The sequence below is a fragment of the Prionailurus bengalensis genome, chromosome D1 (genome assembly GCF_016509475.1).
Source record: "Prionailurus bengalensis isolate Pbe53 chromosome D1, Fcat_Pben_1.1_paternal_pri, whole genome shotgun sequence".
Lineage (NCBI taxonomy): Eukaryota > Metazoa > Chordata > Mammalia > Carnivora > Felidae > Prionailurus > Prionailurus bengalensis.
The window spans coordinates 23784711-23808894 of record NC_057346.1 but is presented as its reverse complement, the minus strand read 5'-3'; the positions used below and the strand labels follow the sequence as shown (position 1 = coordinate 23808894).

Below are 24184 nucleotides of genomic sequence, written 5' to 3'. Positions count from 1 at the left end.
TGCACTCTTTTCTCCCCTTTGCTTTTCACCTGAGCCCTGGAAAGGATGTCTCACACTCTTTGCTGTGCCACTTCTCCTTGAGGGAAGTGCAGTGAGGTCCACAAGGGAACACTTGGTACCTTGGGAGTAATTTCACCGAGACAGGAGGGCCAGAAGCTTAGTATTGGTATATGCTGAACTACCCCAGCATACATGGTATATGCTGAACTACCCCAGGGGGTGAGTTTGTTCCCCATCACATTTAATGTAGTCTTTGACCTGCCAATCCCAGAGGTGGCCAAGGCTTCCACCGTTTTTCATCCGTGCCTCAAATTACTAGGTTAGATCTTTAGCTCTTCATTATACTTGGGTTTTTGTTTTGGCTTGTTTTGGTTTTTGCCTTTGCTTCTAAATTCAGGGTTTTGTTGCATTTTTTTTTCCTTGAGAATCACATTGACTTTTTTTTTTAAGAGAACTTTAAAAAATTGCACCGTTAGAAAAAAATATATATATGGGTTCAAATGCATTTTTCATGTCCTTTCATGCTCTATTGATTTTTTTCCTCTCATTTTTCTTACAAAAGAAAGTTTTAATGCAGTTTTGGGAAAAGAAAAGTAGTCAGCAGTTGCTGCCTCCCCCAGGACTAAAAATACCGGACACCTTGCTTAGAAATGCCAACAGTGTATATCTCTCTATCAGTCTCTCTCTATAAGGGCGTGGGAGGGGGTGAAACCCCATTAGTCATCTGTACATAACAGTGTTCTTCTCACTGAGTACTATTTTAATAGCTACAGGGGACTTCTAACTTGCCACAGTTTTTAACTCCGCAGTAAAGTTTAAATGTCCTACAGGGAGTTTTTGATATACCTGTGGGACATTCAATCTGAAGACAGAATAATTGTGTCTAAAAACTACACCACCTAGAGAATGCGTGTTTATCCATCATCTCCCATCCACATACCTACCCGTCTATGACCGAACGTCTGTGTGTCAAGTAGAAAAGCACTGGGTTAGGAGTAAAGGGCATCCAGGTTTGAATCACAGCTCTAAGACCTTGGACAAGTCACTTTCACTTTTAGCCTAGGACCCGTCATCTGTGAAATGAAAAGCTTGAGCTAGATCTCTGAGGAGGAATCCAGCCTTGACACTGTAATGGTTTAGCACCCACTATGTTAATTTTTTGCTATCTCATGCATAAGGAAAAATGTGAATGGTGAATTCAGGATCTCTCTGTTATTATATACTGCTGTATGTCACGTTCTCTATGTTATATTGTTTGCACCACCCCTGCAATTTTTGTCAGGCATTCTGTGCTCAGAGATATTTTAGCAATAATTCACCCAAGCTCTCTCCCTGCTCAAAGTTATACTTGCACATACACAGGTTATGCTAGCCAAATAAAGTTGATAAACAGGGATAATTTTCCAAATACCCAAGTCAAAAATGCTTTCATCTAAATCAGTTGATGCTGAAATCATTTTAGCTTTCAACATAATTTACTCCCTTTTTCTGGGATAGACCTTGTGTGCATGTAGGTGTGCTTGGGACATTGAAGAGGGAGGTGAGCGAAGGAGAGAGATTCTTTCCACTGCGGGATTGAAGACCTTAACCTGGCGGGGCTTGAGTTTCGTAGATCAAATGATCTTTCTCTGGCCCTTTACCAACCAAGCCCTGTCTCTTCACACATGCATTTGACCTGAATGTACAGAAGCCACAGGAAGATTTGGAAAATACATGTATATATGAAATCTGATGTTCGGATCTGAACCCAGGGGCACATGTAATTCACCTCTCGGCTGGCTGTCAGTCCCAGGAAGAGAACTCTTCCCTCCAATGGATCCAGGCTGCTTGCTATCAGCTAAGAGGCATGACAGTGTTCCTTCTCTCTTAATAGAGCTGGACATCTGTTTGGCTCCCCCACTTCCCGTTCAGAACATCTGCCAAGCCTCCTATCTGCCCAGCAAGGGGTCCCCAGCCCTGCTTGGCCAAGTGCCACAACCAACTTCTACGTTGATGTAAACTCAAACAGCCCCCCCGCCCCGCCGCTTATTTATCTGTTGTTCCTTTTCCTTTGTCCTCAGCAATCGCACCTTTTGCATCATTTTGGTGTCAGTCCGTCTTAAAGGCTTTTGTCATTTACTGCATGGGTTATCAATTACGGTATCAATTTTTGCTTAACGACAAAGTCACTATTTTTCTTCATTTGTTAAAAAATATTCACTGGGGTGCCTGGGTGGCTCCATCAGTTAGGCGTTCGATCTCGCGGTTCGTGAGTTTGAGCCCCGCATCGGGCTCTGTGCCGACAGCTCCGAGCCTGGAGCCTGCTTCAGATTCTGTGTGTCCCTCTCTGTCTGCTCCTCCCCAACTCATGCTGTCTCTGTCTCTGTCTCTCTCTCTCTCAAAAATCAATAAACATTAAATTTTTTTTTTAATTTACTGAGCAGATACTGTGAACCGAGCACTGTGATAGATGCTATACCACAGCAGACATAGTCTGTGCAAACCAGCCAGCTTCGTGCCTGTCTTTCCCTGAGTGTGATATGAGATTAAACCATCCAGATGGCCACCGGTCTTCTTTTTTTACTGCATTGGTGTCCCTTTTCCACATTTTTCTTTTCTCTGGTCAATGCCTTTAGCCTGGGAAACTGATTCAGTGATCATGCATCCAGCAGATACATTTCTTTCTGGACGGTGCCTCTGCAGACCAGCTACACAAAGCCTGGTCAGTGGAGAGAACTTGCTAGTGCTTATTCTTGGGGGAAAGAAAAAGACCCAAGCCTTATCTCAGTTGTCTGTTGAGCCTGTAGTATTTAGGCCAGACCCTTCTGAAGGTTGGATAGAACAAATACACTTTGAAGTGACTGTTTCCAACAGGAGGTGGCCTAGCAGGCCCCTCTGTGTGCCCTTCCCATCCCAAAGTCAAGCAGCAGCCCCATGCTGTGCTTTTAATCTCTCAGGAATCAGAGATTTAATTTCAGTTTCACCTCCAAGCTTTTTGCCTGCTTCTAACATCTTATGATATAGGGACAAGTTTTCCCGCGAGACGCCATGTTTTCTCTCAAAGTATTCATTTCATTAGTGATCACACTATGCTATTATGTTTTCCCTGTACCTTTCTATAGATCATTTTTATTATGTAGATACAAACTCTTTGATATTGTAATTGTGAAGTACGTATTATGAAGACAAATGCATTGGGCATAATGAGAATGGATTGCCAATAGAAGTTGAAAAACAATGAACCGTTTTTAAAAGCTATCCAGAGCCCTGTCAACTTCGAATGCTCTGCAGAAGGGCCTGTGGATGGAAGCGGCTTATTTTTAGTCTAACGTTGATAAAGGTTTGACTTTGGTAGCATCTTAATTATCTGATAAAAGCCAGAACCCTCTGCCTTGCTCACCTCTAATGTCTAATGCCTTCTGCTGGCATTAAAATTATTGCCACGACTCCAGAGAGAGAAACGAGGGACAGCGGAACTGGATTTCTGAGATGTGAATTAGAGTTTAAAGAGTCACTTGGTTTTGTTTAAGCAAATTACAAAAATAATGGGTTGCCCTTAAAAGGTCTGTTTCATGTATTGTTATCCTTCACTCGTGACTCCCCTGACAGCACCATTCCCGATGTTACGTCTCCCATCAGTCAGAGAACAGTGATTTCTGGGGGTCTCATCTGTGCTGGTGCACTTTGCTTCTGACTCTGAAGAAGAGAGAGAGGGTAAAGGAAAAGTGAGCCAGTGGTCCTGTGCCCTGAGCATAGGGTCACACGTGGAGCTGGACCGAAGTATACATTGGCTGGCGTAAGTTCACAACATCTGTAAATGCACACAGGGTCGGGGGAATACGAAAAGGAGCCAGAAATTGGGATTGGGATTCCCTAGAGGACAGTGGAGGCTTGTAAGACACACGGAAGAAACAAGAGCAGCTACAGACCTCTGCCCGTTGAGGGGCGATGGCCTCACAAGAGAGCGTAGTGTAGACCGGGCTGGTAGCTGTGTGACCTTGTTCAGGTCACTTCACCTCTCTGGACCTCTGTGTCTTAGCGGCTGGATGGGTGTCTCTGAGATTGCTTTTCTTTTAACGTTTCACGAGCCTCTGAGGGCCGGGACGCTGCAGCTCTGACTCCCAAGCACAGCCAACCAGAGGCTTCATTCGGAAAACCTCCCCTCTCAAAGAGAAAATGTGCCCGTTTAAGTATTTGAGGAAACATTTTGTCGGGTTGACCCAATTCCCACATTAAGGAAATAATGCCCAGGCCCATATGGCTAATTCCTTCCCAAACTGTTTGTTTGCCATCATGCAGACCTACCCTGAAAATAAAGTGTCTGCTCAAGTTTCAGAGTCCAAATGGAACAGAATGCAAATGAGGACGATAACGGTGAAAAGTACATTTACTCTGAGAATTCTTTCGGGTGCAGTCAGCAGCAGCAGAGGCGCTGGGAGTGTTGATTTTCAAACTATGCTGCTTCGCGATTTGAGCATGTTCGTGTTTACCTTGGAGAAAAGGTGTCTTTTATTGAATGCCTTCCCCCGTTCTGTTTTCTTGTAACTATTCTTATTTTTTTGTTTCATTATTATCATCATGCTTTGCTTAGGGCAACACTTAGCCCTGCTCATAAACATGATCAGAGCTCTGCAATACAGGCTTGTCTTTGCCCCAGCTCTCCACTATGACCTGGGGCCCAGAAAGGGTGGGAGAGCTCCTAAAAGCCATCTACCGGCTTCATCTGAGAGTCCTACCTACCTACCTGATGCCGGTGCGGAATAAGAGAACAGGGATGAAACAAGGTTTGACAAATGGGACCAGGCCAGAGGTTTTCATTTATTTTTTGTTAAATGTTTATTTTTGAGACAGAGAGAGACAGAGCATGAACGGGGGAGGAGCAGAGAGAGAGAGGGAGACACAGAATCTGAAGCCAACTCCAGGCTCTGAGCTGTTAGTACAGAGCCCAACGCGGGGCTCGAACTCACAGACCGCGAGATGGTGACCTGAGCCGAAGTCGGACGCTCAACCGACTGAGCCACCCAGGCGCTCCTGAAATTTAAATAATAGCTGGAGTGAGTGCCCTTGTGTCACCTTGATACATCAAAAACACACAGTGAAGAGAGACAGACACAGAGCCGTGGACGTTGTTGGGTTAATCTCGGCCGTGCCAGGCCCCCCTGCTGGAGAGATGGGATTCCTTAGGGGTAGTTTCTGGCAGGAGGAAGGGTGAGAGGTAGTCTCTGTGTCCCATGTGCCTTGCTGATTGGATTAACCTTGCAATTCGTATCTTGACATCGTTTTATACTAGGTAAACAGTTAGTGCTTCTCTGCTTGGATCCAGGTAGTGGAGTTAGGCTGGACAGGTGCACTCGCCCGGGGCAGCTGGTCCCACACAGAGGTGTCCGAAGGCCTTTGTTCTGGGTGTGAGTTACTCCTCTCCTTAGCTTTTAGTGCATTGAAAAATAATTTCTTATGGGCTGGTAATTATATAGAAATTGCTCTGGCTTTAAACAAGAATTATGCTTGAACCTTTTGAGCAAGAAGAAGAATGTGCAGAGGGAATCATTAATTTTGAATAAAAACACTTACTTTCCTGTAGCCAACAAGGGAGGGAAACGTGGAATTGGTGTTTTCTACACACAGCCCAGTGCCGTTCCCCCAATCTGTTTGCTTGATCTATTATCCAGTCACCTGCAAAGTTGAATGTCTTGTTTGGCCTGAAACTGACTTTTATTCTTTTCCCTCTACCTATTTTTTAAGGGCTGTGTTATATGCATACCTCAGCCTTCATTTGCATCACATTAAAGTAAAACATTTTAAATTTCTTCACAGCAGAAGTAAATCTGACAGACTTTATGAAGCTATTATACCTGCAGGTATTTCATACTTTTAAAATACATTCTTGTCAAGCTATCTTAATTATATTATTATATGTACTTTTGAACTTGTATCCGCTATTCCGTGATATATTACACTTTTGACAGAACTGTCCTAAAAAGCTACAATTTATATCAAAGTACTTTGGCTGAACAAAGATGTATCTGTTATGGATTTTGGAGGAATTTGTTAATTTACACGCTGGAATGTGTAACCGGTGATGGAGTAGGCTGCTTCAGTTTTCCATCCAGGTGATTATGAAAGGTGGTGCGTCACCCTTGGCCTTCAGGAGCGGTGGCCGGAGGAGTAGCTGATCTCCAGCTGCTGGATGACTCAGCTTCAGCTGGTGCACATTGGCCATCCTCCGGATGCCCTCAGGGTCTGTTCCAGGAGCCGGGCTGCCTTTCAAATCATCACAGTTGTCACCGGGGCACTGTTCGGGATGCCAAGAAAATAGAGGGCTGATCAGTAGCTAATTTGCTTTCTTATTTCCATTCAGCACCTTTCCGGCAGCACTGAGCAGGAAGGTGGCCACACTCCCAGAGAGGATGGAAACGACGCTGGGGTGGGGTGGGGTGGAGACAGAGAAAGAAAAGCTGCACACCCCAGAAAACTTTTCCAGAGGTACGAGGGGCTGAGGTCTCCCTGAGTGGCTGCTTGGGTCTCTGTGGAGAGGTTCTCTCTGCATGCAGGGCACAGGGGGGCACTGGGGTCTGTCGGGGCGGCCCGATCCAATTGAGGGATAGCCTGAGTCACTCAGGTCATGCCTCCTCCTTCACTCTCTGATGTTGGGGTGTCCTAGCAGGCTCCATGAAGGCTGGCACGGGGGCTGCAGCAGGCCCTTGGTGAGATGTGTAGAATGAAGGTAGAGCTGGTTTCCGTTCCAGACGCACGGGGCTCTCTGTCTCTTCTGGGCTCAGCTCTGCCTGCTTTCTCTTTCCTCACTGAGGACAGCACTCCTCTGATGGGTGTCCCCTCCCCCCACCACACACACACACACACACACACACACACACACACCCTTGATCTGAGAGACACAAGCTGGTTATCACGGACGTGCTCAAGCAAACGCCACAGAGGGGATTTCTCCTTCCAGGGAGAGGCTGGTGCAAATGACAAAAAGGCTCTTTTCCCCTCGGATCATCTACATTCTCCCATAGCAGGTCTGTGAGGTACATCTGCAAGGTGGCTCAGCTTTTCTGATGAAAGGCCAGGAGAATGACGATGTTAAGCTTTATTCAGGAGGCTCATTGCTTCCCTTGGATAAAACTTTATTCCTGCGTGGCTCAGTTTGGTTGAGCGTCCAGCTCCAGCTCAAGTCATGATCTCACAGCTCATGAGTTCGAGCCCCGTGTCGGGCTCTGTGCTGACAGCTCAGAGCCTGGAGCCTGCTTTGGATTCTGTGTCTCCCTCTCTCTCTGCCCCTCCCCAACTTGCGCTCTGTCTCTCCCTCTCTCTCTCAAAAATAAATAAACGTTAAAAAAAATTATAAATGGCGGACGTGGGGGGAGGGATCACCTGCTCTCGCTTATTCTTCCCACACACCACCCAAACCTGGGCATCAGAGCAGACCGTGGTATACCCAGCATACCCTGGCCGGCAGACCACAGCTGTTTGAGGGATGGAGATCTCTTCTGAAGAGCCTATTTGGACTGTTCTCGGCATCATTTTTACCAAAGAAGGCTCTTGATGTCTGCCCCTGATGTGGCTCCAGACCCACCCCAGGCTGGCTTCCAGATCATGGGCAGAACTGCTCGCCTAGAGATATGTGCCCCCACGCCTCTTAAGGGCAAGTGGAAGAATTTGGATCCAGTCTCTCTCTGAGGCAGGAAAAACACCCCCTTGCCCTGTGTGGAAAGCACACGTCCCAGCTGGCACCGTCTGCACCCTGTGGCCCGCACAGAGCCCTGCCTCCGGGCCCTCCTTTGTTCTCTGCCCAGAGCTTCACGTTCGGCGGGCAGAGCTCCAAGGCCTGAAGCGAGCATCGGCTGTGGCCAGGGCACCCGCTCGCCCTGCTCCGTGTGGCTCTCCTCCTCGGTGATAGCAGGAGGGGGCTACGCCCCGGGCCTCCTAGAGTTCACGCTCACATTATTGCTGCTGCCTTTGTGAGGAGTGGAATTGGAAGCGAGGTTAAGGGAGCATCTGTCTGTCCAATTTAGGGCCTGCCAAGCCTGGCACGATGGGGGCATAGCAAAGCCAGGAGGGCTTCACCACATGGTGTCTGGTTTTTCGTGACCGACTCCCCTTCTGGGAAACTTGCATCGCTAGGGACCAGGGACGGAAGCCTTGGGGAGAGCGCTCCAGCTCAGATGTGACCCTTTGGCTCTGAGCCAGGGATGGCAAACCGTCTCTGAGTGGCGATCCACTTGACTGCTTGGGGCCTCCAGCCCGGCTTCGGCACCGGAAGCCAGTCTGGCTCAGTTGCCACCTTTGATAATTATGTCCTCGGCAGTAGCCAGCCATCTAATGGATCGGCTGTCGAGCAAGAGGCACAGACGATCCCGGCCTCTCAGGGAGGGTGTGCAGCATGGGCCATGCTGCTGGGGAAGGAGGAGGATGCACTCTGTGCCCGGGGAAGGGTATGGGGCTGGGGCAGAGGGGACACAGCCTTGGCCTTGGGCCGTGGCCAGGAGCCCTGCCGACGACAGTGAGCACCAGAGCCACCAGTGCTGAGTCCTGCTCATTAATCACGGTGCTCGAGGGCTCCAGCTTCAAAGGAGGTGCCAGTCTGCACAAGTGTTGGATGAGCTTTATCAAGATGAGAGGCTGTTTAGGGCCATTTGAAACGGATTGAGGAAAGGGTGCTGGTGAGACCGTTTGAAAGGCCACTCAGGGTTGGTACAACAGGATAAATAAAATAACGAACCCATAACAAGGCACTTGCAAGCCACTGTGGCTTTGGTAACTGAACTTTTATCACGTCGGAAGCCAGAGAAAGGCATAGGGATTAGCTTGCTTTTGGACAGAGGGGTATTTTTTCTGCTTAACACGATCCAATTTAAAGACTATTCATCGAGCATCCAGTCTGTGAGAGGGACTTACACTAAAGACACGATGTGGCTCAGCCCCTGCTTTCAAAGATTTGACAACTCTAGTTGGGAGTGAGAGGAGGTAGGGGGCTGATAAATCAGACACTGGGATGAGTATACTATGAAAGGGGTACTGTCTGCGTCTAGGAGCATGCAAAACATTCAGAGCTAAGAATCTAGACATTATGAATGGGTCCACCTGGTTTACTCTACTTGGACAATTGGGGGAATTTATCTACTGGCAAATGTGCATATCTTTGCAATTAATAAAGACTACAGTGTCCTACTTTGGGTTTTCCCGGAAATAGACCCCACCCTCTAAGAGCAAGCGAGTTGATTTGGAAAGTGATCCCACTGAGGGAGGGTGGGAAGGAGAAGGGGAAGGGAAGGTAGCCAGTAGAGTTCATCATCCAACAAGAGCCAGCCAGAGCTCAAGTGTGTAGAGAACAGACCTCAGAATCATCCCAGCCAAGGGGCAGGGCAGCGGGGTATTTATCCACCTGCACCCATTTGTCTTTGGTTGAGGACTGCTTCCGCCTTGTCCTGGTAGGAAAAGACCCTTTAGGCCAAAGGTCCCACCATCAGCAGCCTTCAGCACATAGGGTCGAATGCTCCGGAGAGGACAGAGCAGGGCACTAGCAACCTACACGCTATACTGCTGTATTTTATCATGCTTTACCCTCATGACCAACCTGTAAGAAAGCCTGAGCAAGCACCATAGCTTAGTAGCCATCCTGAATAGTGGCCCAGTAGTCCAAATAAATCCCGACCCTACCATTATGCTTCGCCAAAGAGGGAAGGCGATGACTCAGGGTCAGTCTGTCTCTCATCTCCATGCTCTTGTCTGTCTCCTCACCTGCAGCAATGTTGTCCGTCCTCAAAGCCCTGCCGGCCCCCCCTTCTCCTGAAGCTCTCTCCCGCCACACCAATGACCCACGTTGATCTGTGCTTCCTGCGCTCTGTACCACATAAGCCAGCCCTCACCAAAGGTGGCCTTGCTTTGCTCTCCGGTTGTGTCTTCCTCTAGTGTCAACTTTGCCTCCTTTGTGACAGGAAGGTTTGCCACTCTGCCCTGACCTCCACATTTCTGGCATGTCATGCTATGTGCCTCCGCGGCATCTGGTTCATTGCTTTGAAGCAGCCCAGTATTAGACTTCCCTAAAGAGAAACTGGCTATGCCCTCCCACCCACACCCCACCAGTCTTCCAGCTTTGCTTTACTTAGGCTTTTCCATAATGAGGGGAGAGAAAGGGGGGCCCCAGTCTGGAAGCTGTCTGGCCAGTCGATGAATGATCAAGTTTATATTGAATGTCTACTGGGTGCGTAGCTCTGAGGTTAGGTGCTGTGGGGATTCAGAGATAGAAAACACGTGTGGCCTGCTTTGGGAACCCGCAGTTTGATTGTGGATCTAAACTAAACCCTAAGAATCAGTTACCTTGGAACTGATACTGGACTGAGAGGCAGTAAACGTAGTGTTTAAAGGCTCATAAAAAAAAAAAAAAAAGGCAGAAAGTCCGGGTCCAGATTCTGGCCAACTTCCTTAGCTCCCGGCTGAATGTAGCCTGAAGCAATGACCTCACACAGGCTAAGCCTCCATTCTTTCACCTGGAAATATTAACAGCATGTCTTGATGGGGCTGTTGGGAGAATGGATAGAGGTATCGCATGGAAAGCACGTGGCAGCTGGCTGGGGCTCAATGACATTTATTAGTGGTGTTACTTAACGTTAGTATTATCTGTTATCTAATTCAAGTCACTGCTGACTCGGAGTCTTTGGGAGTTCGGGGAAGTGAATAAGCAGAAAGAGCTGGCTTAGTCACGGGAAGAGTAGTAGAGAAAGTGGGTGTGAGGTTGGCCCTGGAAAGGGTTTTAGAAGCGGGAGCGGAAAGAGAGAGCAGTGCGGGCGGGGAGAGAGCAGCTGCAGGAGAAGCCAGGTGGCAAAGGCGTGGGGTGTGCGGGCGTCTCCAGGCACCTGCACCCACAGGGGCTGCAGGGTGAGCAGGAGGAGAGGCAGGATGCAGGTCCTAAAGCCTGGCACTCCTGGCCCGGAGTGACTCGACTTTCCTGGAAAACGGTTTTAGGTCCTCATGCAGGCGAATAGCATGATTATGGTGGGGTTTCAAGAAGGTAAATTCTCCTGGGGCTGTAGAATGGTTCAAGTTCAGGAACCTACTAGCAAGGAGACCACACAGGCTATGGCGAAGGAGCCCGCCCCGCTTGGCCAGTGGAAAGGGAAGCAGAATCGCCCTGCAAGACGCAAACCACTTTCCTCTCATTTTTTTTTTTTTTAAATCCTAACTGCTGGGTAGCCTGGCTTCACCGTGGTGTTCAGACCAGGGAGAAAGCCCAGTGCGCCTCCAGACCCCAATCAGTCTCCCAGGATCCCAGTCCGGACATACAACAGAAGCATGCATATTTCCCTTTCTTCTCTTTTTGTGCTCCAAAGACGGCCTGACATTGGTAAATCACTGCAGCAGGCTCTAAATGATGTATGAAATGAAAAATCCCTTCCCTGTGTATTGGGAGCCTCCTGCCTAGCACTGGGTTGCCTCTGCTGGGCTGGCTACTGTATTATTCAGCTCAGAGACGGCCAGAAACTCAGCGGAGGTGAGAAGCTTGGGATCACAAAGAAAAACAAAGTTAAAATTAAAAAAAAAAAAAAAGGAAAGAAAAAGATCTGCTGAAACATATACCAAGTCTTTCTCCCTGGCTCTCTCACCTTTTTAAAACAATTTCTGCTGAAGCTTTTTAGATAGGAAAACTTTTTCTCTATTTCTTGGGCGTGTTTCTCCTACCCAAACCCCTACTCTCATTCCTAAACTTCCCTGAAAGACAGAAACTTTTATTAACCGCATCAGAGCCCTGTCCAACGAGAGTATTTCTGTTCGTTTCTCAATGACCTTTCTCAACTCCTGTGAGCAGTTCCTGATGGTCAAGGTGGGAGGGACGCCCAATGGATTTGTGCAGATTGGCTCCCCTCCCCCAAGGAATCCTGCCCTGCGGCCCTGCAGCAACCTGAGTCTGCCTCAAGAAGCCAGGGAGGGGGGCGCCTGGGTGGCTCAGTAGGTTAAGCCTCCGACTTCAGCTCAGGTCACGATCTCACGGTCCGGGAGTTCGAGCCCCGCATCAGGCTCTGGGCTGATGGCTCAGAGCCTGGAGCCTGCTTCCGATTCTGTGTCTCCCTCTCTCTCTGCCCCTCCCCCGTTCATGCTCTGTCTCTGTCTCCCTCTCTCTCTGCCCCTCCCCCATTCATGCTCTGTCTCTCTCTGTCTCAAAAATAAATAAACGTTAAAAAAAAAAAATTAAAAAAAAAAAAAAGAAGCCAGGGAGGGAATTGCCCACCTGACCAATATCCCAGGATCTGCCGATCCCAGGCTAAACGCATCCGTGGCCCACTCTGTGAACCCCATCAGTACAGAAAGCCAACAGGCAGCCTCTTGCCTCTCAGACAGAGCTACAAATAGACTGAGAGCCTGCTCAGTCTGCAGGGAGAGCAGGCTTGATCAATTTGCTTTTAGCCGATGAAATAATCATTGATGTTTAGACGGACTTCTAATCTTGGCGTAGAACAGTCAAGAGGCATTTTAGCGATAGATGGTAAAAGGGTTCATCCCAGGATATATTTAGCAGTGTGGCCTGGGGGCAGGAGAGAAAGAGGCCTTGGGATCCAGGAGAACTTGTGGAACCTAGACCTGCTGTGTGCCTCGAGGTGAGTCACGTAATTGCCTCTGCTTTCCCTCAACTGCCCCTGGGCGTGTGCAGTGGGTTCGTGCACGAGTGTGTGCACGGAGTGGAGGGAAGGAACTCTGTGCTAGGTACTGGGTGTGCAATCATGAATACAGTGTGCACTCTGTCCATGCTTACAGGCCGGGAGGGAGACAGGCAGGTGAGTAGAAAACTGTGAGTGAACCTGTGTGCCGTGACAGGGAGGAGGGGTCCAGAGTTCTCGGAGCGCTCACCCAAGCAGCCGCGTCGCCTGGACTTGAATCCTGGGTGCATGAGCTTTGGGGCCAGGCACTTAGGCGACATTTCCCCTCCCTCCCTCGGTTTCCTGATCCATAAAACGGGGGTTCATCCATGCCAAACTCACAGGTTTGTTGTAAGGGACAAATACACGTAAAGCATGTGGTTCAGTGAAACGAGGGTCACCACCCCTGACGGAGAGAAGAGGAAGCAGGGGCCACCTGATCCCGAGTGGGAGGGGAGTCTACCTGAGACCAGTTCACACATAGCTGGAGTCCCATATTTGCATCTAAAAGGAGCAGGGCCAGGGTGCCTGGGTGGCTCAGGCAGTTAAGCATCTCAACTCTTGGTTTCGGCTCAGGCCATGATCTCACAGTTCGTGAGTTCCAGCCGTGCATCAGGCTCTGCGCTGACAGCAGGGAGCCTGCTTCCAATCCTCTCTCTGCTTCTCTCTCTCTCTGCCCCACCCCTGCTCGCTCGCTCTCTCTCAAAATAAATAAATAAACTTCAAAAAATAAAAGGAGCAGGGCCATGTACTTTCCCAAGTCATAAGAATTCTACAACTCTCATTCTACCATGTGGCCGCACGTGTCTCGGTGGCAAGGCAGATGTCGTAAAGAGGCACCTGGCTGTCCCGGGACCACTTCCACCTTTCTCCAGACTTCATAGGGAAAAGGGAAGGGGTGACCCTCCATTATCAGCATCCGTAGGATCATTCTGGAAGCCAGTCCCCTCTCACGAAGGAGACACAGATTCTAGGGTGGAGTGGGAGATTTGAGTTTGAACTAGGTGCCTGCAGCTGGTTCCTTCCTGGGACTCAGTTTCCTCATCCATGAAATGGGAATAATAACCCTATCTTCTTGATTTTGCGAGAGATATCGGTAAGGAAAGGGCTTTTCCAAACTGCACTGTACTCGATGCTTTAGAACATACTTTATCTGGTCAGACCTTCTCTTCAGCCGAGGGGTGAGCTTCAGCCAGGATGCACAGGGAGAGAAGAGGGAAAAGAGAATACCCACTTCACGACCTATGTCATCTGAACAAAGCCTGCTGTCCATGGGTTGACACATGGGGTGATAATAGTCCTCACAGAACTTGCTCGTGGCCCTCTGGCTCTGGCTGAGCCTTGGCAACCAGTCCAGACCTCCGCAGCCTCCTTTTGTCGCATGATCTTTGGCAAAGGAGGAAGGCAGGGTAGGGGAATAGCAGCTACCTGGGGTTTTGGAAAAGCCAGCAAAATCTCCCCTGAGCACCCAGCTTGAGGTGACTTCAACTATCTGAGCTTCACTGACTCTAGGCCTTTCTGTCCCAGGCACTGCATGTGCACGCACGTACACACTCACATACACGCGTGCATGCATATGCACACCACCCCCCAGCCTCCGTTCACATTTCTGGGACCCAGACTTTGGGCTGCGTCGTCTTGCTCGGCAGCCGGCCCCCAGCACAGAACGGCAGCTGAGCAGTCCTCCTGTCTTTTCCCCAGGTAGCGCGTCCCTAACCAGCAGCCCAGGTGCTGCAGAAACACCTCCGTACTTTCTTCCACACCTCGGTGCAGAGGAAGAAGGCAGTGAGGCCACAGCAGCCAGGCATCAGCAGGAGTTGCTGACAGCCTTTCAGACAGAAGGGAGCGAACAGGAGAGGGTGAGGCCAGTCCCTAACCATCACACTTCCTACGCCTTGAATTAACGCCTTGTCACTCACGGCTCGGTCTCCCAGTGCTGGCTGTCATGGCCACGGAGCAGGTGTGATGCCCAAGTTCTCGATGGTCAGAGAGCCACAGCGAGAAACTGCCAGCAAAACTCCCACTCTGTCTGTTTCTTGAATGCCTGGCAGTGTAGACTCAGCCTCCAGGGTCTACACTGTCAAATGTGTCACTCTCTGGCAGGTTGATTTCTCTGTGCCTTGTCTCTCTCTCAGAACCATAGAATGCAGAACTGGAGGGGCCCCTTGGGGTCATCGATGAAGTCCAGTGTGGTTAGAGTGGATGGTAGGGGTGGTTAATAGAAATTGGAGACCAGAGGTCCGATGCCTGCCTCCTGGCGCAGTGTTCTTTCTGTTGCCTCAGCATGGAGAGCGTCAGACCGGTTCATTCATTAGGGCTTCTCACTGCCATCAAGGGGCAGCGGGCCCCTTACCAATCCTGGCGTCCGTGTGCCTGTGCCCATCAAACTTGAACACCTGGTATCTGCTCAGATGGGTTCAGATTCATCCAGTGGAAGAAAGCAGCTCCCAGGAGGAACGGAGGTTTGTCAATACCCACAGCAGAGAGCAGGCCTGGTTTCCAGTAAGAGTCGGCGAAGCTGGGAAAATTACTCATTACAATTTTATTGATATTCACTTCACTCTGCAAATGACGTGGGATGGTTCTGACAGTATGTCTCCGTGGGACTGGCTGAGAATCCATTTGGGTGGATGTGGGTTAATGGGGCTGAAGAGACCAGAGGTTTCACTTGCGCTGGCCCTATTACCTGGGCATCTCCTTCATCATGAGGAGCAAATGACACAGGATAGTGCCCCGAGAGATGCCTGGAAATTCTCTGGTGTTTTTCCCCCTCTCTGCCCACCTGGATGGCATTGAACCTCTTCACTGGGCTGTGGCTTTGTTCCTGAGAGCTGCCCATGGCCAAGGAGGGGCCCCTCTCCAAGCCTGATGCTTACCTGCCATGCAGCTTAAACCGGTTCTGATACTACAGGTAGAGAAACACGTGCCTAGAGTCTCACCTTGAGCAAAAAGATTTCTTATCACCTGGGTATGAGCTGAGTGCTCCCACACATCGGTGACAGCCTGTCGGGTGGACGTGTCCCCTGGACGACCACCAGGGAAACAGTCCATCCTTCCCGACTCCAGATCCAGGTGGGGAGAGAATGAATTGATGCCTGAGCAGTGAAATGTGGGTTTTCTTCAAATGCCAGGCCACATTCCAACACACAAGCGCTAACAGGTTCGGAGCTACACTGGGGAATCTTTCTGTGATTTACAAAGGGCTTTGACCTAGATCATTCCATTTGATTCTCACCAACGTCCTGTGAGGTAAGTAGGGCTAAAGGTTTTTGGTGACTTCTCTATACAAGCATCCCCTGCCTTTGAAAGTTCATGGTACGCCATTTCACTTTACCCAAGACCTTCCATTAGTACCTGTTTGCTACCTGTTACCAGAGGTGGAGGACCCGTACCCCAAGCAGCGAGAGTGGCCCCGCCAAGCTCCTTCCCCAGGAACCACACTCAGCATCAAGCCGCCATAGTTTTGAACTGTCTGTGACCATCTGTGCTTCATCTCGATTGATTTTGTGCATCCATCAGAAAGATGTGTCCTAAGGTATCAGAAAAGCCTGGGAGAGGATTTGGGGTGGGGGGTATGAATGCTCAGAATTTCTTCTGCATAAATTAATGGTAATTGCTTCTTGGCTTCAGGCCATTTTGACTTCGTAAGTTTTCATAGGCATGCTCTACTTTCGGAGAGCGAGGGAAACCTGTGCTCGTCGTTTGCCTGTTTGTATGCTCAGATCCATTCCCCACCCCTCCCCTGCAAACTGTACCTTCCAGAGTTCCTTCCAACTGGCTTCCATACAGTTTCAGCCAGTGAAGGTTCTAGAAGGGGTTAGAGGGTGGTGGAGAGGGGAAGCCAGACTATTTCACCCTCCTATTACAGCTTTTGGTGGTCTCCAAGATGGCAGCCGTGTCTCTTGGGTGGTCCCAGTTCCCACCGGGGAGCCCTGACTCCTGAGTTTAGGGAGAGTGTCCTCCCTCTCCCCTTTTGGACAACCTGGCCTGGACTCTGTTGACCTGGCTACTACAGCCTGACTGATACATCCCCACAGATGATGAAACCAAGCCCAGGGCAACATAGGTATGAAGTGCCATATCCCTAGAGCAAAACAAGTTTCACACTTCCAGGACCTGGCCCTTTCCCAACCCACGTGAGGGCACAGAAGAGGAGTAATTAATACAAATCTCTGGAACCCAGAGGGAAAAGCAAACACAGGGCAGAAGAGCAGAAAGGATGGAGAATTTGTTTGCAGCAGGAGCCTTCGTGAAGACTCTGTGGGAGAGGTGGCTTTTGAGCTTGGCAGGATTTGAACGTTCTGAAATTGGTGTGGAGGAGGTGCTACGTCCTGAACTGCAGACAAGGGACAAGTGTAGGCTCGTCCCACTTGCAAAGTGTCCACGACGGCTAACCTGCATTCGTCCCTGTGCTTCACACCCTGAGGCTTCCAAGATTCTCATCTTTCCTCCCTCGGCCCAAGGCTGTGGTCTCCTCACTGGTCTGCCTGGCCGTTCTTCACCCACTTTTAGGAGGAATCTCTCTAAGAAACACATCCCGCCAGACCAGTCTCCTATCGAGAAACCATGGTCGACTCCCTGTTGCTTATAAGATTTGGCCCCCAACTCCCGAGGCCTGGACCCAAGGCTCTTGACAGTCTGGCCCTTCTGTCTCTAAACAGTCTGCTGTCTGGCCACACTGGGAGCAATCGCCAAGTCTCGAGTAGGTCATGCATTTCTCTTTCTTTGCCCAAGCTCTTGCCTCTGCCTGGAACGCCCTTCATTCATCCAGAAAATTTCCTTCTCCTCGTTTAATACTTTTAAATGGTATCACTTGAGGGGCGCCTGGGTGGCTCCGTCGGCTGAACATCCAACTTTGGCTCAGGTCATGATCTCGCAGTTTGTGGGTTTGAGCCCCACATCAGGCTGTATGCTGACAGCTCAGAGCCTGGAGCCTGCTTCAGATTCTTTGTTTCCCTCTCTCTCTCTCTCTCTGCCCCTCCCCTGCTGATGCTCTGTCTCTCTCTGTCTCTCAAAAATAAACAAATGTTAAAAAAAAATTAAATGATATCACTTGGGTAACTCTCCCCGGAACTTCTACCTGAAACATAAATAAAGGCACCTTTCTCTGTGCTCCCAGAACCCATTGCCCACGCTTTCATTAATTTTTTATCAAATTGTCATATCGTCGTGTATTTACGTGTCAGTTCGTGCCACACCTTCGAGCTCACAGCCTGGGGAGGGAGAGGTTGTCTTCTTCATTCCCCGCACTGAGCACCAAGCGACTGGCACATAATAAATGCTTGTCAGATGTTTGTTGCACTGAAATTAATTCCAATGTCATCCCTCCTCCTCCTTATCTCCTTACTCCTTTCCTGAATTCCCCCTACCTCAGCCACAGGTCAAAAGTGCCTGCTCCCTTCCAGCCTGTGATAGGCTCTCAGAATCTGGGGGCCTGGGGGATGAGAACGCTGAGCCACCAGTGGCCCAGGCACAACTTTTGGGGATTGTGCTTTTCACACAGTGGTAGGTACATTGTGAGAGTGAAACACAGCTATAAAGTCAAATCATAGCTGGGAAGAACAAAATTCAGAAGAAAATTCCAGAAAGAAATTGGTTTTCCATTAAAATAAGTCCAGATAAAAGAGAGGGAGGTAGGGGCGCCTGGGTGGCTCAGTCAGTTGAGTGTCCAACTTTGGCTCAGGTCGTGATCTCCCGGTTCGTGAGTTCGAGCCCCGCCTCAGGCTCACTGCTGTCAGTGCTGAGCACGTTTCAGGTCCTCTGTCCCCCGCCTCTCTCTGCCCCTCCCCCCTCTCAAAAATGAATAAACACTTTTAGAAAGTTAAAAAAAAACAGAGGAGGGGTAAGACAGGTAAACTGGCGAGACGTGATATGTTGTGTGAGACTCGGGCTGAGGTCGGTGCAGTGACAAGCAGTCTGTATACCTCATGGCCTCTCGGGACAGCTGCCTCCCTCTCTTGCACCCTGGCTCATTTGCAAGTTGCTTCCTCTTTCAGGAAACTGGGCAGTGTGTGTTTCTCCTCGGGATTGGGTTGTAGTTTTGCCTCTATTGGCAACTAGATGTATATGTGTTTTAGGCATTGTTTTAAGTCTTCTCCATGTGTATTTATGTGTGTGGTTTCTCCTGTGAGATTATTAATAAGCTCCACCCCTGAGAGGTGGAGGCCTTGAGAGGCCCTTGAGGACAGTCCCTTCCTTGTCCCTCTGGATGTGGCTCCTTCCCTATCATTAGAGACTACTCTCTAGGGTCCCATCCAGTTGCCTCTGTTTACACAGAGGCTGTTGGGCACCATGCTTAGAAGCACAGACTTCTGAACCAGATTGCCTGGTTCCAATCTCAGCTCTGCTAAATGGAGCTACAAGGCCTTGAGTGAATTTCCATGTCTCGGTTTCCTCACGAGTAAAAGCAGGCATGATGGCGGAAGTTTCTTCTTGTGAGGCTAATAAGCAAATATACGTACAGTGCCGAGAATAGTGCCTAATATGAACAGCTTTGTGTGAGTATTTGCTAGCAGTATGATTATTATTTGTCACCTGCAGACAGCCTGTGCTCCTCTCCTGTTCCCACTCGAGGGCTAGGGACAAGGGCTTTGATACCGTATACAGTCTCCTTTACAAGGCTCGGCCTCTAGGGGTAGCTCAGCAAACATCAACCATTGCCCTTGTCTAACTTTTTTCAAAAAGGGTTTATGCCCACAGCAGTTCATCAAACAAATTTGAAGGAACCCAGAACCCCTCAGTGGCTGAGACCTCTGTCCTAAGAGACTGGCCCTCCAGCCAATTCCAGGAACCCCAACCAGGGGCAGTACAGCAGCCTTGTTTAAACGAGCCTTGCTTCCCTTCCAAATTCCTTTCCCCAGCAAAACCCACAGCCGCTTCAAGCAGCCTGACATCTAGCTGAAGAATGGCCCGCCTCTCCAGCCGTAAATAGAACCGAGATGGTTCGGAAGAGGGTCTCTCCCTCAGCCTCACTTTGCAGAAGACTCTGCCTATCGGCTGCTGTGCAGGCCTGTTATGTGTCCTCCAACATGAGCAGTCCTGCCCCTCTTCCTTCTCAGAACCCAACAGAACACATGGACACGCACACGCGCGCGCACACACACACACACACACACGCTGCTAGTGACTCGACTTCGTAGGAGATGAGAGCCAAGAGATGGGCCTGCCTTGTGGATGGCAGGTGAGGAGTCACTCCGGCGCTGTGTGCATGTGTGTGCCTGCGTGTGCGTGTGGAAGAGAGAGGGGGAGGAGGGGAACATGCCAACCTCTTAGGAAGTCAGAACTGAGAGATGAAACTCCTTGGTCGATGACAAACAGCACTCAGCGGCCAACAGTATGCGGCTTGCCACAGCATCTCAGCCTTTGCCTTCCTCCTCCCACACACCCCTTCTCAGCACGTGAGGTGGCTCTCTGGTGTATTGAGAGGGAAAGTGCATTTGGCAGCGCTAACGTCTGCTCTTTAAGTCCTTTTGCCTCGTCGAGTCTGGCCTGGCTGCCTCTCGTGACGGCTTAACTCTACAGCGACCTTCAATGGGATGCGCGTCGTCCTTCAAGGTTAAGGAGAGAAAAGCACCATTGGACAAGCCTGGTCTCTATCTGTGTGTTTTGATGCCATGACATGATAGCTGAAATGGCCCGAGTCGCCTCCCGGCACGAGCGCACAGGAGTCTTTCTTGTGCTTTGGTACATGAGCCTCCTGGCCTGTTCGGCTGGGGCGGTCAGTGCGGTAAGTGGGGCTTTGGCCGGGTGCCTGCGTGATAGAGTTGCATGTCTAGTGCTTACATCATCTTCAACACGAGCTCTGTGCCCTTCAACTGCCTGGAGCAGGCAGGGCTGGGCACCCACTTAGAGTAATTTCTCCGAGGTGGGGAGGGGAAGCAGGAGAGGAGGGCTCCCACCACAACCCAGGCCGAGCTGGAGGACCCACTCTCATCCCTGTAGCCGATGACCAGGGCCACTCAGAGACTGTCCTCCACACCTGTCCGCTGCCTCCTTTGGGATCAGGCAAGGGGTCATGAGAGAAGAAACGTCCACTCAGGCATCCGGGAAATCTCCATTCAAATCCCAGATATCTTGCTTATAAGACATCTAACCTTGGGGAAAGTACCTGTCTCGTGTCAGAGGCTTAGATGCCGTCCCTGAGCAAGGATTCCTGAGTAAGGGCTCCCAGGAGAGACAGGAAGGACAGAGGGGAGCAGAATAGAGACGGGAAGAAGCCAAGCAAAGTGAGATTTTAGGCAGAGCCTCAGTCTCGGCTGATCCTGCAGAGAGAGATGTTCTGGAATGTAATTCACGTTAGAGCGTATCTAACTCTGAGCAAATACTCATCCCCCACACCAGTCATTGGCTAAGGGCCCCAAGGGATACAAATACTCTCAGGCACTTCTGAGGCTCTGCAAATTGGGGCAAACAGCAGGGCAAGGTATCTCCGAACCGGCCCAAGGGCACAACCACACAAGCACTCTGTAGTGCATGGAGAGTTGCAGGCGTGGGCCAGGGTCAGCAAAGCGCACAAGTGAGTAGAGATGGGCACACAGGACCGGTGGGAGGACACAGGGGTCTGTGTGGGGCACCAAACATGTCCCCACCACCCCCAAGCCCACTGAGCTTGACGGCACCTCTGTGTAAGTGGAAAATACCGGTAGGTACACCCTAAAGTTCATGCGTGAATAAAAGGCGGTCACTTAGGTAAACGATCCCACACCTGTAAGTGCACATAAATGCCAGCTCCCCTGTCTTCCGTACACCTGTCCGGTTTCCCGCCTCCCTTCGACACTTCTACTCAGTTAAAAAGCTGAATGAATGCTCATGGCACAGTGTTGAGTGGGAAATAGTTTCAGGCTGGAGAACAGAGCCCCTGACACGCTCACCATTTTATAAATCATACACGGCACATACACACCTAGAAAATACTATCGTGACTATCTCTGGGTGTTGGACTTACGAGTTATTTATCTCATCTTTATACTTTCCCGACTTTTCTCTCATCAGCCAGTGTTGTTTTTTATCGTAAAAAGATACTTTAAAACACTGAGGCTTAGAAAGACCGAGTAGTTTAATTAAATACTGTGAGAAAAACCTTAAAGGCCATCTTGTCTTCACTTGGGCCCAACTCCTATGTTTAGAGGCAGAGGCAGAGTCGTGAGGCGGAGATATTTTATCTTTGATTTCTACCCTAGTCATGCATGTGCACGGAGACCTTGGTGGATGCTGTGGCTGAAATCAACTTAAGCAGGTCTCATTACTGTGGACTTGCCAAGAGCCTTCAGTGTAGGAAAGTGCATTGTGACCCTTCTGGATAGATGGATAGACAGCCTATGAGTTATTGCCCAGGCAACAGGGGAGGGAGTGTTTTATTAATGTTTATTCATTTTTGAGAGACAGTGCAAGCAGGGGAGGGGCAGAGAGAGAGAGAGGGAGACATAGAATCTGAAGCAGGCTCCAGGCTCTGAGCTGTCAGCCCAGAGCCCGATGCAGGGCTCGAACCCACGAATGAAGAGACCTGAGCTGAAGTCGGACGCTTAACCGACTGAGCCACCAGGAGCCCTGGGAGTTTTATCCCAAGGACCAACTTGGGAAGTTCCAGACAAAAGGACGGTGGGGCTGTCAGTTGCCTTTCCAGGAAATGTTTGGGGCCAGGGGCATCTTTTGGTGCCGTCAGATCTCATGCTGGTGCCTGGTGGGTCTGCAGGCACTGAGTCAGCCCACAGCCTAGACCAGGTCCAGGGGAGCCCAGACCCTGAGAAGCTCTCACAGGTGAGCCACGAGCACACAGAGATGGTGCACAAGCACAGGTGGAAGAAGGGAAGAAAACGTAGCCCGTGATCCCGAAGAGGGGCTCATCGTGTCCTGGGCTAGACCTCACCCAGAGGGAGCCAGAGGAACAGGAGGGCAGAGCCTGAAGGACCAGAAAGGCTGGGGACAGGACCAGGCAGAGAGGCAGAATCTCGGCTTTCACTGAGGCTGGCCACAAACTGGACATGATGCTGCTTTTCTACAAAGCAGTTCTAAGTGGTAAAATAGCAAATTTGTGAAATAAGTTTGCAGAGAGGCTGGCCTACAGTCAGTTTCTCTGGGAGCCAATGCAACACGAAGATGATGTGCCCAAGCTCTGAAGCCACGTTGCCTCGAGATGAGTCCTGTCTGCACCAAGCTCCCGGGTGGAGGCCAGACCTCTCTACCTTGGACTCCTCATCTGTATCACGGGTGTTAAAGACAAGGAGGAATCTACATCTGTGGAGGATTTTTTAATGTTTATTTGTTTTTCATGGGGGAAGGGGCAGAGAGAGAGGGGGACAGAGGATCCCAAGCAGGCTCCATGCTGACAGCAAAGAGCCCTTTGTGGGGCTCGAACTCACAAACCGTGAGATCATGACTTGAGCCAAAGCCGGACGCTTAATCCACTGAGCTACCCAGGTACACATGTGGAGGATTATTTTAATTAGGACTGTGGCTAGTTATTCCATGTGGAAAGAGAGAGAGAGAGGCTGAAATGATTGCAAGGAACAAAATGGAACCCTGGGACATTGCTGGTGGGGATATAAACTGTGGTCAACAGTATGGTGGTTCCTCCAAAAAGTAAACATAGAATTACCATATGATTTAGCAAGGCCACTCCTGGGTATATACCCCAAAGAATGGAAAGCAGGAACTCAAACAGATACTCGCACACCCATGTTCGTAGCAGCGTTATTTCCAACAGCCCAAAGTGGAAGCGGCCCAAGTGTCCATCAGTGGATGAATGGATAAACAAAATGTTTTGGATCCATACAATGGGATATTAAAAAAGCCTTAAAAAGAAATTCAGGGGCGCCTGGGTCGCTCAGTCAGTTAAGCGACCAACTTCGGCTCAGGCCATGATCTCATGGTTCGTGAGTTCAAGTCCCACGTGGGGCTCCGCACTGACGGTGCAGGGCCTGCTTGGGATTCTCTCTGTCTCTCCCTCTCCCTCTGCCCCTCCCCTGCTTGTTCTCTCTCTCTCTCTCTCTCTCTCTCTCTCTCTCTCTCTCAAAAATAAATAAAACCTTAAAAAAAAGAAGAGGAAATTCTGACACATGCTATGACATGGATGAACCTTGAAAACATTCTCCTAAGTGAAATAAGGCAGACACCAAGGGACAAATGTTATATGTGATTTTGCCTATGTGCAGTACCCACAATAAAGCATACTCGTAAGGACAGAAAGTAGAATAATGGTTTTCTAGTTCTGGGGATGGGGGGAATGGATAATAGGGACTTATTATTTAATGGGTACAGAGTTTCAGTTTGAGAAAATGAAAAAAAAAATGGATAAGAGCGGTAATGACGGCTGCCTAACAAGTGAATGTACTCAATGCCCCTGAACTGCACACTTAAAAGTAGTTAGAATTGTAAATACTGGGTTATGAATGTTTATCACAATAAAGAAAAGAGAAATATCAACATCAAAGAACAAAGTAGAATCTAAAACAAAAAACAAAAAACAAAAAAAACCCACCCAACCGCGCGAGGAGTTGAGGCCAAATGTGTGGGGAGAAGGGTTTCCTCCTAGAAAAATCTCTGCGCACGTGCTTTCAGAACAGGCTGGTATG

At 49.6% G+C, this 24184-nt stretch overlaps 1 protein-coding gene across 4 annotated transcripts in view; it reads left to right on the top strand.

The window, feature by feature from the left end:
- The window catches only part of KIRREL3 (kirre like nephrin family adhesion molecule 3), a 551587-nt gene that overhangs the window by 118173 nt on the left and 409230 nt on the right, over window positions 1–24184 (top strand). The gene's annotated exons all lie outside the window — the stretch shown is intronic.